This window comes from Ascaphus truei, chromosome 3, assembly GCF_040206685.1.
Source record: "Ascaphus truei isolate aAscTru1 chromosome 3, aAscTru1.hap1, whole genome shotgun sequence".
NCBI lineage: Eukaryota > Metazoa > Chordata > Amphibia > Anura > Ascaphidae > Ascaphus > Ascaphus truei.
The window spans coordinates 328,693,150-328,707,560 of record NC_134485.1 but is presented as its reverse complement, the minus strand read 5'-3'; positions in this window follow the sequence as shown (position 1 = coordinate 328,707,560).

Sequence of the window (14,411 nt, the reverse complement as noted above, 5' to 3'; positions counted from 1 at the left end):
CTAGATGTCAGCATTAAGAAATCATAAAGCGAAACAATAACATCACTAATACAACTAATAAGAAGAATAACCCTTGCTTAATAAATACACTGGTACTCACTTTATCTACTTTTACTGCTACGGCTGCTTCCTCATACCTTGCACTAGAGATGGGCAAATTGTTTTGCGGCTTTGGACCCGCAGCGGATTGGCCGGTTCCTTTGGTCCGCAGATTTCTGCAGATCAATCCCAAAAATGGCGATCTGCGTCTTGCGGATTTTGCCAGTACGCTCCACGGATTCCGCAATCCGTTAACCGATTTGTAGAATCTAAGCCACGGATTCAGCACTCCGTGGACTGGATTCTACAAAGACCGTCAATTGATTGTATCCAAAGGTGGATTTTGATGAATCCAGGCAGTTTAAAACGGACCAAATACGTTTTGCGGTGTAAAATCCGTGGACGGATATGGGGGTTAAATGCGAGAAAATCCGGAAAACTAATTTGGGTGGATTTGCCCATCTCTACCTGGCACCCCTAAGTTTGGACATCCTCTTCTCCTCTCCTGCTTCCCCCCACAAGCTCCCCTTCTCTCTAGCTTCTCCCCTACATGTTTTTCTCACCTGCTTCTCTACATGTTCAACCCCTCCCCTCTCTTATACCCCGCACTCTCTTATACCCCCACCCCTCTCTCTCTCTCTTTCTTACATCCCTCTACCCCCCTCTCTCTCCCTCTCCCTCTCCCTCTCCCTCTCTCTCTCTCTCTCTCTCTCTCTCTCTCTCTTACACCCTCTACCCCTCTCTCTCTCTTACACACACTCCCACTCCCCTTTCTCAGACCTCCCACCCCTCTTTTACACCCCACCCCTCTCTTGCACTCCACACTCCTCTCTCTTTTACCCCTCTCTCTGTCTCACACACCCAACCCCCTCTCTCATATCCCCAACCCCTCTCTCTCTTACACCCCCATCACTCTCTTTTACACCCCTCACCTCTCTTACTCCCCCTCATCTCTCTCTTACAGCCCCCCAACCCCTTCTTTCTCTCTTACTGAGTGTCTCCACTCCTCTCTCTCATACTGCCCCCCTCTCCCTCACACATACACCAACCCCCTCTCTCTCTCTTACACCCCCAACCCCCCTCTATCTTACTACCCCCACTCCTCTCTCTCATACTGCCCCCAGCCCTCTCTCACTGCCCCACCCTCTCTCACTGCCCCACCCTCTCTCACTGCCCCACCCTCTCTCTTTTACACCCCACCCCTCTCATAGTACCACACCCCTCTCTCATACTGACCCCTACCCTCTCTCTTTTACACACCTACGCCTCTCTCATAGTGCCCCACCCCTCCCTCATACTGACCACACCCCCTCTCTCTTACTGCCCCCCACCGTCCTCTCTCTTATAACCCCCCTATTTTTACCTCACCCCTCCATTTTTACCTTGCCCCTCTGTTTTTACCTCATTTTTACCCCCCAATTCACCTCCCTCTGTTTTTTACCCCTCCACCCCCCATTTTTACTCCTGCACCCTCTCCATTCTTACCACACATCACCTCAGTTTTTACTTTCCTCCCTTATATTTTACCTCCACCCTCCTCTGTTTTCACCCCCTCTCTGTTTTATCCCCCATTCTCTGTTTTTACCCTCCCCCTCCTCTGTTTTACCCTCCCCCTCCTCTGTTTTTCAACCCTCTCTTACCCTGAATAGCAGTGTCCAAACTGACTACAGTACTGAGGAGCAGGGAGAACACATGGTTGCTGCAGCAGCATCACCAGAAGGCGAGTCAGGCCTTAATATTGGCCCAGCAAGCTTCCTGATAGTTCCTGCTGCAGTTGGCTCTCCACAAAAAAAACTGCTGCCCCATGCAGGACCTACTCTGCAGGCCGAACACAGGAGCTCAGACAGCCCTGCTCTAGAATGCACAACATTGCTTTTAAGCCAGACACTGATTTCAATACAGAATTAGTTCTAAAATCACAAAATATTGCTGTGCATGTGTACAATAAAATCAAAATACTAACATCAAAGTACAACCAGGCGGTGCTCATGTGCGTGTGGAATAGTCGCTGTATCAGGCCTCCCAATCCTAGGTGATCAGACCGTGCTGTGTGATACAGGTATCTCGTTGGAGCTCATGTATTAAAATGTAAGTTGCAGGCCCGCACTTCACAAAGACCTGTAGTGGGGTAACACTTTCCTCTGACTCCGCATGGGATCCTGTCTAGGGATGTACCGAGTACCCGGCGTTACCCGGCACATTTCCAGCTACCCGTACATTACCCGGACCCGGCAACTGAGAAGTGGGCTTGGTGCCGGGTATGGCGTCGGGTAATGTCAGGGTAGCTGAAAATCTTACGTTTCAGCCGGCGTTGGAGGTGGAGCAGAGGAGGAGCGGGCGGGAACGGAGATGTTGCAGAGTTAGGGGGAGCAGAAGAGGTGCACTGCAGAGGTGGAGTGGAGGTGGAGTGGAGGTGGGGCGAGCGTAAGAGGGGAGGTCGGGAGGAAGCGGAGGAGGAGCGGACAGGAACGGAGGTGGAGCAGAGTTAGGGGGAGCAGAAGAGGTGCACTGCAGAGGTGGAGTGGAGGTGGAGTGGAGGTGGGGCGAGCGGAAGAGGAGGGGAGGTCGGGAGGAAGCGGAGGAGGAGCGTTCAGGAACGGAGGTGGAGCAGAGTTAGGGGGAGCGGAAGAGATGCACTGCAGAGGTGGAGTGGAGGAGGAGGAGGAGCGGAGGTGGGACGGGAGCGGAGGTGGGGCGAGCGGAAGAGGTGCAGAAGCGGGGATGTCGGGGTCACCGCTGGGATGTCGGGGTTACCGCGGGGATGTCGGGGTTACTGTGGGATTGTTGGGGTCACAGCGGGGATGTTGGGGTCACAGAGGGTATGTCAGGGTCACAGAGGGGATGTCAGGGTCACAGCATCGTCGGTTCACCAGGAGAGAGGTGAGAAATTCTGCCAGAGGTGGAGCGGAGGTGTTGCGAGTGGAGGTCGGGCGGGAGCGGAGGTGGGGCGAGCAGCAGAGGTGGAGCAGAGGTGAGGAGGAGTGGTGGTGGAGTGAGCGGAGGTCGGGAGGGAGCGGAGTTCGGGCGGAAGCGGAGGTTGGGCGGGAGCTGAGGCGGAGTGAGTGGAAGAGGTGCAGAGGAGGTGAGGAGGAGCGGAGGTGGGGCGAGCGGAAGAGGAGCAGAGGTTGGGAGGGAGCGGAGGTCGGGTGGGTGCGGAGTTGGGGTGGGTGCGGAGTTGGGGCGGGCGGGAGCAGAGGTGGAGCAGAGGAGGGTCGGGAGGGAGCAGAAGAGGAGTGGAGGTCGGGCGGAAGAGGAGCAGAGTTGCGGAGGTGGGGCGGGCAGGAGCGGAGGCTCACTATTGGGGCGGCCGCTGAAGACACCTCCAATGATGCCAGAGGACCGCTGCTGCTTGTCCTAGATGTCTCCGCCACCCTGTAGGTAAGTGTCAAACCGGGTAGCCGGGTACCCGGCAGGGTGAACCATTAATTCTGGCCAGGTACCCGTTACCCGTTTTTTTTTTTTTTTAATCACTACCCGGTACAACACTAATCCTGTCTGTCTCCTGCTCTGCTTCTCTGCAGCTGGGTTCACGCGCTGATCAGCTCTCCTGCCTTCTCCTGGAACACATGCAGGTCCCTCTTTGCAGGAGGCTCTGGACACAGCCTCACCCCCGCATAGTCCCTCCTTCTTAACCAGCCTTCTTACTGTCTTAGCATAGTCCATGGGCAGGACAACCTCACCCCTGCTAACACATTGATGTCCTCATCAACCATCATGAACACATCTTAATACATTTTTCTAAGCTAACAAATATCTCCTCTGTAAGCACATAACATCATGGGTACATTCCAACCAATACTTAGGCAGTTCCTTCATATTGTATACCACAAAACTGAATGCCACTCAGTCCAGAGTGAACTGGTGGTTCAGAACAAAGTCCCCAAATTACATGCACTCAACCATACCAATTTTTGTTCCCCTCATGCCATTGGTAAACCGGAGAGGGGAGAAGAGGAGGTGTCCCATTGGTAATTTTAGTATTATCATAATAAAACAATATTAAAAGTCACATAATTGTAGTAATCCTCTTGAACTCTTCCACCCTGGGCATTAATGGCCAGGTAATACCCGGTCCTGGGATTATTACTTAAATGAATGATGGTGCAATCAATACTGGGTCTGGAAGTTAACAGAACAGTGAAGGTCTCAAGAATAGGAATAAGGATGTGAATTTAGAACTGAGATAAGAATAAACATGAGAGAAAGTTATACGTCTGACAAAATATTTGCCATGCTAAAAGAAAGCAAGTGTTTACTCTGTCATGTGAGAGGGCCTGAGGGGGAAACATTAGCAACCCAGAACTCACCTGATATTACCTTAGCTGCCAAGACTAAAAAAACAGATGCAAATAAATCGACAATACTGTCACATGGGGGACTATGGAGATAATTGGGTCACCAGCTTATTCTCTCCTATCTGAAACCTTTTTCACTAATCTCTTCCTACCTACGGAACTCTTCCGCTCAAAATTCATCAAGCACCTTCACTTTCCACATTCAGAGCCCAGCTGAAAATTCACCTTTTAAAAGAAACATCTCATAAAATGTTCTACACCGTTACTATGAACTCCAGATGCACTTGATCTCCCTAACTGCACTTTTAATAATGCACTATCGAGGCCTGCAGTGTTTCTAAGCCTCCCAACATACCTCTTAGATTGTAAGCGCTTTGGAGCAGGGTCCTCCTTTGTCTTATGGTGTCATTTATCGGTTGCACTTATCCCCCTTATTTGTAATTTAATTTATCCTGTATTGTAATTTTATCAAGCGCTGCATATATTGTTAGCTTTATATCAATATTATTATATACATACATGTAAAAATGGATTTCAGGCAAAAGGTGATTTCAGACACATTGTGTGCCCATTCGCATGTCATTTCCCAGAATCCCTAGCTGCAGTGGAAGCACTGTATGCTAGGTGATAATGGTGAAAGGCAGGGTTGCAGACATGTCTAAGACATGTGAATGTGCTCACAAGTTATCTTTTTATTTGCTATATTATATACATACTTAGAAAGAAAATGTTCCAATTGCACAGACAATCAGTTCGAAGATAGTAATAGTTTTCAAATTATCCACTTCTTTGCTGCATGAGTCTACAGTGGGTGCTCCGTTCTCTCACTGAACAATCCAACAGTATCTTCGAGACAAGAACAGAAAAGACACATCGCACCAGAAGGGAATGGCAAATAGTGTAATATAAAAAACACACAAACATATAGCATAAACTTACAGTTAAAAAAGTTAAAGTAAGCTCCACGATATCCCAGTGAGAGCTGGAAAGTCCAAAGATTAAATTCAGCTGGGACACGGTGCACCAGGTCCCCAGACACACAGCTCTCAGCAGATAAGATCTGTGACAGCCACAACTAAGGAGCTCAACAGCTGATCCACTTGTTTGGCGACCCCACGCAGTGACGCGCAGACGCTCAGCTGACAACACTAGGGATCTGAGAAGCTGATCAGCTTAACAGCTGATCAATTGATTTGGCATCTCCACACGATGCACTCCGGAGTGATGACAAAATGGCAGAAGTGACGACCAACGCATTTCGCACAAACGTGCTTCATCAGGGGGTGACATTACTAGCGCCAGGGCTCATATATTTATACCGATCCAAGACCAGTGTATACAATTAAACAATTAATCAGAACTATAGCTGATACTGACACATCTTGTGACAATATAAAAACAATCAAAATAAAAGCTAAATAACTTATAACTGAGGAGAACAGAGACCCTCATCTGAGCCAGATTACTATTTATATGTGTGATTGTGTGCAAACTATCATAACATGAAGAAATCTTATATGTGTCTTAAGTTAAATGTTACTTGAAATAAATGTACTCAATTATGTGAAATGTATACAATATATCAGTGATAGCTAATTAATCCATATCACCTAAAATAAAATTATGCGATGAACCACCAAATGTGTTAATTAACCAATCATGAACTAATGTGAATAAGGGCTTAGATAAAAAAAGATATGTGATCTCCTAAACAATAAATTAACACATTATATGTGAAGGGAAAAAAAGCATATATGTGTAAACATATCCATACAAAAACAAAAATAAACTATATGCAATAATACTTAATGATGCATATACATAAATGTGTGTTCAACAATAAAAACACCATATACATATATATGTACATATAGACTAATATCAAATAATATAATCATTGCCAATATATATATATATATATATATATATATATATATATATATATATAATAGGAGTATAGACATGGAGTTGGAGCATGATCTAATTAGATTGTATTATGCACAGCTGTTTTGTCGCCCGATGATGATGCTTTTTGATGATGTGGAGATGTTTATGTCACTTGGGTGTTGGGGTATATAAGTCACTCACTGTCCTGTGTCTGTTGCACCACCCTGAGGAAGATCCCCCTGTGGGATCGAAAGTTGGAGTTATGTGCTGTATTTAATACATTCATTTTCATTCACCTGAGTGCTGTCTCCTTTTTGCTGCTATGCGGTAATGTATACTTTTATTATTTATATGGAACATGCACCTATTCATTATTGAATTTCTATTGGAGTGCTAGTGATTTTTTATCACATATTCTATTTATGCACTGTGCACCCATAGTGTGTACATTACGGCTTATCAGCTGCTTTTTCATTATTGGTTATATACCACTACTTTGAGACTCAGGACTGTTAGATATGGAAGAATTTGCTGACGCAGCTGAAATATTTGCTGATCTTTCTGAAACATTAGGCTACACCGATGCAGATGTAGCCAAAATACGCTATACAGAATCAGTTGATGTTGTTTTTGGACCGGAGAAACCCTCTGACGTTTATAATGATTTAATACGTTTAAAGAAGAGAGAAGTGGATTTCTACCTTCATGCTGTAACGCTATCTCATTACCACAAGGAGAAACTCCTTCCCCGTGGTTTTCGGATAAAAAACCAACCTACGATTGGACGCACGGATCCGGAATTCTGTAAGAAGTGGGTGGCCATTTTAAATAAATGCTCCTTTGACCTGACCCTGCTGGTTATTGAACAGTCCACGAAGGAAATAACGAAAATTAAACAGGACATTGCTGACATCAAGGACAAACACGGACACATTCTGGAATCAGACTCTTCAATTAATTGGACTGATAAACTCCAGACCGCAATTGACCTACACAGGGCCAACCTTATCAAATACAAACGGGATAAGTTAAAGCAGGTCAAATCTGATTATAAAGAACACAAAGTGTATAAATGGATTTTGGGGCTTAGTGAAAGCACTCAGGATAGACAAGGGCAAAGGAGATACTATTCCAAATCCAGAAAGGCAGCTTTTGGAGGGTCAAGATACAATACCAGTGACACGGACCTATCTGACACCCAGGACAACACCACTACTGAACCTTTTTTAGCAAAACTACCGAATCTCGGCAAGAAACCTCCATTACCAGATTCAGACGCCGGGGACCAATCCGGAGGGGCGGTTGGAAATCAAAGGTCTCTACCACGAGAGTCGATGACGAAAGGGGCGAGGGGAAGAACACAGAATCGGTAATCTTTAATTTATCGGACTATACCCTCACCCCGGCAGAGGTGGCGGTACTCCATAAAGGACTCTCTTTTGTTCCCACTAACGCACAACAGCCCTTTGACTGGGAAGTAGACCTATACAGGATGCACCGTCAGCTGAAATTGAAAGACTTTTTCTGCAAGAGAGATGAGTCTGCTACCACTGGCAGAGGATTGAGCGTCTATTCGGATACTAAGAAATTCAGACCCAGAAGTGTTTTTGATCCGCAGATTACCAATCATAGCATTTCCACCTTCATGGGACTGGTTGAATCAAATACTAAACCACGAGTTATGAACCGTCAGATTTAGCTATCACAATCTCACCAAGAGTGAGCGTCTGGCATTAAGATCCCTTAACAACAGAAGGGAAATTATCATCAAGCCTGCGGACAAAGGGGGAGGCATTGTAATAATGCCATACTCCTATTACCGCAATGAGATTCTGGGTCAACTCGCCCACCAGGACCATTATAAAAAGCTAACCGCAGATCCCACAGCGGTATATAAGCGTGAGGTGGATTCAATTATCCCAATGGGACTAAATAATGGCTGGATCTCAGAGGATTTGGCTAAATTCTTGACCACTGACTTTCCGATTATGCCCCTACTCTACACCTTGCCTAAGGTACATAAGTCTCTCATAGCCCCACCGGGTAGACCAATAATCTCAGCGCGATCATCACTATGCCACCCATTGTCACAGTTTGTTGATTTTCACCTACAGCCTATGGTCCTACAGATGTCATCATATATTAAAGATACTATGGACTTCATAACTAAACTGTCAGCACTATAATTGGATTTAGCAGATGTCTTGCTTGTGACACTTGACGTGTCAAGCTTGTACACTAACATCCCCCACCAGGAGGGGATGGAAGCTGTCAGGAGCCATCTACATTGTACCGGCCGAGGAGATGGTCCTCCATCAGAGTTCCTTATTACTCTGATAGATCTTATATTACATAAGAATTACTTCAGATTCGAACGGACGTACTATCTCCAACTCATGGGAACTGCTATGGGGTCCAATATGCCCCCATCTTATGCGAATATCTATATGGACACATATGAGCAGACACACCTTCTACATGATGCTCCACACGCTGAGTCTATTTTATATTATGCTAGTTTCATCGATGATGTGTTCCTCCTGTGGGGTGGGGGCGAACATGATCTGTTGGATTTTATTCATTATGTGAATCTCATACCATCAAACATACGCTTCACGTACCAGTACAGTGCCACTAATATAGTGTTCCTGGATACCGTGGTATACAGTATAAGGAAAATAATGTATTGCGTACTAGAATACATACCAAGGACACAGATAAGAATACTCTCTTAGACGCTCAGAGTCATCATCCTCCCCTCTCAAGAGGGGACTCCTCTTTTCACAAATGCTCCGGGTACGGAGAATTACAAGCGATCCTACGCATGTTGAAGCAGCTTTACAGAAAATGGCAGATCGCTTCAGAGAGAGGGGCTACAATCGGACAGAAATTGATCAAGCATTAGCCAAAGCACGTTTACCGGCAAGGGGTGATCTACTGAAACCTACGGTGACAACCAAGGAAAATGATCGGTTTCACATAGTAACAACATATAGTACTGCCTCAAGCCAGATACAACGCAGTATAAAGCAAAATTGGCACATTTTGGCGAATGATAAACGTATCGGAAAACATTTTGAGTCCACACCCCTCTTTTGCTATCGGCGGAGTCGGAATGTGGGGGATTACCTCATAAAGGCGGACCCAGTGGATAAATATGCATCGAAAATGACCTGGCTCACAAAGGCTCCGGGGGTGCACAAGTGCAGAGGTTGTGTAAATTGCCAGTATTTAATGCTGGGCAACACTTTTATGCATCCGCATAAAGGTTATCCAATTAAAATTGTGGATTTTCTCAATTGTGACTCGAAATTTGTAGTCTACATTATCAAATGGGCTTGTTTACGTGGGCAAGACATCGCGTATGCTTAAGGAACGAATAGCAATGCATCGTTCCACAATACGCAAGGCCCTTGCTGACCCCACCAATTCTGATGATCTTAAATTGTTACCAGTGGCAAGGCACTTTTAACTTAAACAGCACAGCTTGGCCACCTTTCGTTGTATGCCCGTTGTACAAGCCCATACTCCAGCCAGGGGAGGAAATAGACACAGGCTTTTACTCCAGCTTGAGGCGAGGATGATTCACAGACTGGATTCTATGGCCCCCAAAGGCCTGAATGAGGACATGAACTTGGGTTGTTTTTTGTAATTTTTTGTAATTATTACTGTTCAACATCAACTGTATGTATACATGGATCAGCATAGTTCAAAATGATTAGTTTAAAATGCATTTATTATAGAGTATATTTTATTACAGCTTGCATATTCTTGTCGTTCAGCTTCTTCCATTGATTTTATTTTCCCCTCCCGGTTCTCTTCACTTTACCCTCACTCTGTATTGGGTGTTCTTTATTCCACATTTTTGCAGGTCCATATATTGTATATTTATGTAGTCCTACAGATAGCATGTTCCTTTATTTGACTGCACTTTGTGCCTTCAGCAGTACTGGTACACTAGGGGTTAACTGGCAACCTTGTATATCCATGCCACATGTGACGCCGACAGGTGTATTAGGCGTTACCCGACTGGGATTACAGCGGGTTCCATCTGCCATAGGATTCTACAGATATACGCATGCCAGTATCTGTTATTCTTGGGTGCTGTTTAGGACTAAATTCATCACTGCTACAGCACATACACATTTGCAGTGGTGTATCTGTACACGTGCAGTACACATGACTACCACTGGTGTCTGCTGCCTTTAAAGAGTTGAGCACACATGTGGTTGCCTTGACAACCGGGCCTGCTGATGCAGCATCAGTTTGTTTACATGCAATCACATTGACAGCTTGGGTTTGATCAAGTGACTTGGATTCCCCAATAGGAGTATAGACATGGAGTTGGAGCATGATCTAATTAGATTGTATTATGCACAGCTGTTTTGTCGCCCGATGATGATGCTTTTTGATGATGTGGAGATGTTTATGTCACTTGGGTGTTGGGGTATATAAGTCACTCACTGTCCTGTGTCTGTTGCACCACCCTGAGGAAGATCCCCCTGTGGGTTCGAAACGTTGGAGTTATGTGCTGTATTTAATACATTAATTTTCATTCACCTGAGTGCTGTCTCCTTTTTGCTGCTATGCGGTAATGTATACTTTATATTTTCTGAACCAAGCACCCTATGGGCTTTAATGATGTATTAGACATAACACAATTTTTAAAGAAACAATTAGGGTACACATATTGTTGTCTGTCCACTATATCTTTGATCATCTTGTCATACTCTACAGTATGTAAAATCACATCAATTTGCTCATATTTTTCATTGTCGGTCATATATTCTGAATTCTATGGAATTGCCCTTCTAATAAATTTGTATCTATTTTTGTTTCTAGTTTCATTAAAGAATCAATATTGAGCCAGAGTGGATATATATTGATTCTTTAATAAAACTAGAAACAAAAATAGATACAAATTTATTAGAAGGGCAATTCCATAGAATTCAGAATATATGACCGACAATGAAAAATATGAGCAAATGTATGTGATGTTACATACTGTACAGTATGACAAGATGATCAAAGATATAGTGGACAGACAACAATATGTGTACCCTAATTGTTTCTTTAAAAATTGTGTTATGTCTAATACATCATTAAAGCCCATAGGGTGCTTGGTTCAGAAAATCCAACTGGGGTTTGGAAGTTGATGAAACAGTGCATGTCTCAATAATAGGAATAATGATGTGAATTTAGAACTAAGATGAGAACAAACATGAGTGAAAGAGTTATATGTCTGGCAAAATATTTGCCCTGCAAAAAGAAAGCAAGTATTTACTGTGTCGTGTGAGAGGGCCTGAGGGAGAAACATTAGCAATCCAGAGCTCACCTGATATTATCATAGCTAGGTAGCACATATACCCCCACCCTCTGGAAGATACTATTGCGGCTACAGGTGTCAGTGGAGCACATACCTGTGAGGGTCCAGGAGAGATGAGCTGTCTGCGATGGGATGGAGACCAGGACAGGCTTTTGGTGTCATCTGATGTTCGGTATCCAGTGTTCAGCGCATCCAGTTTCAGTAGGCTCCAAGAATCTTAGAGGCAGTCCCCTCTGAAGCAACTCTCATACACCCATGTGCACAGACTAGAATCCAGGCAGCTGTAAAAAGGAACAAGGGCTTTATTGGCAGTCACTGCAGTTCTTACTCATACAGCGGATGCAGGGTTCTTCAGAGAATCCCAGGTCTCTGGATGGTGCTGGCTCTTATAATGTGGAGCCTTAGAAGTTTCTGAGCCAGCCAGCCATGAGGGCCTGGCTGGCCTCTCTCTCCCACAGGGAGGAGAAAGGCCACACATATCCACTCTCTTGGAAGGGTGGGAGAGCACTCACTAACTTTGGTACTTCTCCTCTGAGGAACCAGAAAAGGAACGGCTCAAGGACTGCACCCTGATAGGCTGTACACAGACCCTGAGTCACCACCACACTTCAGTCACTCAGAGAGAAGCATGAGGGGAGGTCAATTGCCCACAGGACGGCCTGTCATAGCCTATACTGCTAAGGACTTATGTGACAGAAGGGAAAGAGAGGCAGGGTGGACTAACCATGTTACAGCTACTAAGACTAAAAAACACTAAATCGATAATACTGTTACATGGGGGACTCTGGAAGTAATTCAGTCACCGGCTTATTCTCTCTCTTTCACTAATTTCTTCCTACCTACGGAACACTCTTCCACTCAAAATTCAACAAACACTTTCACTTTAAACACAGAGCCCATCTGAAAATTCACCTTTTAAATGAAGCATCTCATAAAATGTAACCTCTACTATGAACTTCAGAACCTTTTTCACTAATCTCTTCCTACCTACGGAACACTCTTCCACTCAAAATTCGTCAAGTACCTTCACTTTCCACATTCAGAGCCCAGCTGAAAATTCACCTTTTAAAAGAAGCATCTCATAAAATGTTCTACACTGTTACTATGAACTTCAGATGCACTTGACCTCCCTAACTGCACTTTTAATAATGCCCTAGCAAGGCCTACAGTGTTTCTAAGCCTCCCAACATACCACTTAGATTGTAAGTATACTCTTTGGAGCAGGGTCCCTGTAACAGGGAGTTATTCCTGTTTAAATAAAGCAGCATCATATCTCTGAGAATCCAGCAGAGATAGTTGATTGCAGCCACTCAATTAACTAGTCTCCACCTGGACTAATGAGAGCTCTGTAAAAAGCCTCATGTGAGACACAGGAGAGAGATTCCTTAGCTCACATTTGGGCTGACCGAAGGAGAGCAGAGAAGCCTGCACACAGACACTGTCTTGAGCTCAAAGGCTGTGCTGAGATCAAGCCACCCAGACACCTATATTTCCTGGACACAGAGAACCCAGGAACTTGCCCGAGACTGACATGGAGGGCCACCTGCTTAAGTGTAACGCATAGCTCACCACAAATGAAGCGCAACCGCGGTGCTGAGGTAGAGAATTGGTTAACGCCGACCCACAGCCACGCGGGCGCGCCTAGGATGTAGAGTAGTAGTTCAAGCCAGGTCAGGATTACAGATAGGAGAATAGTCGAAGTACTTGCCAGGTTCAGGAGCGGAGAGTTGCGGATCGTCGGAGTGCGTAGCCAAGTTCGGGGTTGGAGAGTAGCGGATTGTCGGGGTACGTAGGCAGGTTCACGATTGGAGATTATCGGAACGTTGGAGTACTTAGCCAAGGTCAAGACTGGAGACAGGAGAATGGTCGTTCAAAGCTGGATCAGGAGAGGAGAAGTACGGAATCCAGGAGACAAGCAGGGTCAGGCAACAAGAGGTTAATAGGCAAGGCAAGGTCTGGAGCTAGCCTGCAGCAAGGCACGGCATCACACTAGACTATGCTCAGCAAAGAATGAGAGCAGACTGAAGGTATTTAAAGGCGGAGCCTCCAATAGCCAGTCATTTGACACATGACCCCGGGTCACATGACCCCACATCATTAGGCCTCGGGCATGGTCAGCACTTAGGCGCTGACCCGTGCTGAGGCGCGCTGCTGCTTGGCAGTGAGCCCCTGCAGCCGCAATGAGAGCGGCTTTAGCAGGGGCTCGCGCACACTTCCGCAAGCGTGTGGCAGCGTGTGTCTTAAGAAAATTTTAGTTTTGGCGCTCACGGGAGCGCAGGGCCGGTCACGTGAGCGGTTCGCCCAATGAGGGCTAACCAGCTCTGTGACGTCACAGCCACCTCCCCCCCCCCCCGACACGCCCCCGGACGGCGCGCGGTCTAAGGCCAGGGAAAGCACCCGCTTTCCCTCAGCCTCAGCGCGCCTCCGCCCGGCTGGATTCACCCTGGACGCAGCCTTAGAGGCGACGGGGGCGCGACCGTGAAGGCAGCAGGTAAGGGTGTCGCAGGGAGTTTGCACACCGCAGTTGTAGGGGGTGTTCACGATCAGTGTTCTGCAACCTAATCAAAGTGGGGGTCTTCCCATCCATTTACAAGAGCGAAAGTGATCACGTGAGCACTCATTTAATTGCTATTGCTGAAGGATTCGTAGCTACAGAGTTGGCAGAACCCTCTGGCACTGAAGGGTTTCATTTCAGCTGACTGCCTTTGACTGACTAGACAAATATTTTTGCGATTTGGACAAACATTTGCTTAGATACGTGCAACTTAAATGTACACACACACACCTATTCCTGAACATACTCTTGTAAACAATATTTTGTAAGCGTTAAAAAGATAAATAAAATGATGATGCTTGATTACGTG